The 1,978-nt window shown below is 34.0% G+C and overlaps 1 protein-coding gene and 1 pseudogene across 1 annotated transcript in view; one reads left to right on the top strand and one right to left on the bottom strand.

Annotated features, from left to right (window-relative positions):
* Positions 1 to 1,978, top strand: part of MCTP1 (multiple C2 domains, transmembrane 1) — a 956,699-nt gene that overhangs the window by 283,529 nt on the left and 671,192 nt on the right. The window lies entirely within an intron of this gene.
* LOC102841616 overlaps positions 1,017 to 1,978 on the bottom strand; it is a 20,337-nt pseudogene continuing 19,375 nt past the window's right edge.

Raw genomic sequence — 1,978 nt, 5'->3', positions numbered from 1 at the left:
TTTTTTTTTAACCTTGTTTTTCAAATAGCCATATTAGATTCATATCAATTAAAAAATATAATTAGCATTTAATAATCCACCAAAAAGGTTAGATCTTCAGATCAAAGCCCAATATATAAATGTTAAGAATAGAAGAATTAATAGATGCATGCTAATAGAAACACTTGCTGCTCAACACAAAGAAAGTAAAACTAAATTGTATTATTCTTCATGCCTTTGTAATCTAGGAAGCTTTCTGAAGATGTATCTAATGTCAGGAAGTCAGGACTAGAGATTTGCAGACATTTGCATGGTTTTCTTTCTGGCAAATGCAAATTTCTTAAGGAAATAAAAAGATCTAAAAATTGCAGCATGTCAAATGAAAATGAGCGCAGGTGAGAGCAAGATTTGCCTATTGCAGTATCTGCCTCTCACTCAGAGAACAGGAGAACTTGTAAAAAAAAAAATTTCTCTCTTTGAAAACTATTTTAGCCAAAGGAATTTAAAGAGAGTCCCAAGATCACTTTATTAAAATATAAAAGTTAATAAGGAAATATTTTTAGTCTGATTAGAAGAATTCTTCTTCTTTATTAGAGTGTTAGTTTCTAGACCAGGTATTTTTATTTTTAGCTCTTTATTCAGGAATGCAGGTCTAAAACTAAACAACTGCAGTTCCACAGAAGCTAGAAGCAACAGTAACTGTTATTAACCACATACCCCTCTATACTGTGAGCTCCGTAAAGGTGAAATTGTCATTAATTTTTGTGTTGTCCATTGCAGAGTTTGACATATATCAGGTGCTTAATAATGTTTGAAAATGAATCTGGAAATTTTGCTTTAAAAAGATGGTCTAGAGAATAGACAAATGATAAAATTAACAACATGTAATGTTTAAAGGGATCCTTACTATCATCCTATACAAGAGAAACACATCAGCTTTCACTCAGTGTGACCTACCTTCCTTCAAGCCTTACCCTTGACTTTAGTTAGGTTCTCCCATACAGCTTTGATTTGAGAATGCAGTAAGTCTCTCATTCCTAAAGGGAATGAGTGAGCATTTTGCCTTCAGGAGAGCACATATACTCTAGTCTTAAAATATGATCCTGCAAAACAAAACAAAAAAATTAAAGTAATTTATTCCACTATTTCAGTCCAGTTTCCCAAAGTGCCACTTATGATTTATGTTCTTATCTGTAATGTAGAACTTTGTCATATCATATTGAAGATGCTCTAAGAAACTTTTTGTTGTTCTTAGGTGTTATAGAGTCATTTCTGATGCACAGCGACCCTGTAAACAGCAGTAGGAAGCACTGGCTGGTTCTGTGTCATTTTAACCATGGTTGTTACCCATTGTCCCTGTCATTGGATCTATCCATTTCATTGGGAGTCTTCCCCTTTTTTGGATGACCCTCTACTTTGTTAAGCATGATGTCCTTCTCCTGGGGTTGGTCACCCCTCCTAACATGTCCAAATTATGAGAGAAGAAGTCTCGCCATATTGACTTTCAAGGAGCATTCTGGTTATACTTTATCCAACACAGATTTGTTAGTTCTTTTGGCAGCGCATGGTACTTTTAATATTCTCCTCCAATGCCATAATTCAAATGCATCAATTCTTTCTCTGTCTTCTTTAATCATAGCCCAACTTTCACATGCATAAGAGACCATTGAAAATACGGTGTCTTGGGTCAGGCTAATGTTAGTCTTCAAAGTGCCATCTTTGTTCTTGAACACTTTAAAGAGACTTTTTCAGCAGATTTCTCCAATGCAGTAAGTCTTTGATTTCTTGTCTAGGACAATTTTTAATGGAAATTTTTAACATAATTGGTTCTTTTATTGCTTTTCTATTTTCTGTAAGAAACTGTAAGTCAGTTGAAGGAATTTTTCATCAAAGAGAAAACAATTCTAAATAGAAATGTTTTAAAACAGAATAGTTATTTTGAAGAGCATGGTGGTTCTGTGAGGTGTAAGCACTGGACTGAAAACCACAAGATCAACAG

The sequence above is a fragment of the Chrysochloris asiatica genome, unplaced genomic scaffold (assembly GCF_000296735.1).
Source record: "Chrysochloris asiatica unplaced genomic scaffold, ChrAsi1.0 scaffold00111, whole genome shotgun sequence".
Classification (NCBI taxonomy): Eukaryota; Metazoa; Chordata; class Mammalia; order Afrosoricida; family Chrysochloridae; genus Chrysochloris; species Chrysochloris asiatica.
The sequence above is the reverse complement of the archived record's forward strand: the minus strand, read 5'-3'. Positions and strand labels throughout refer to the sequence as shown.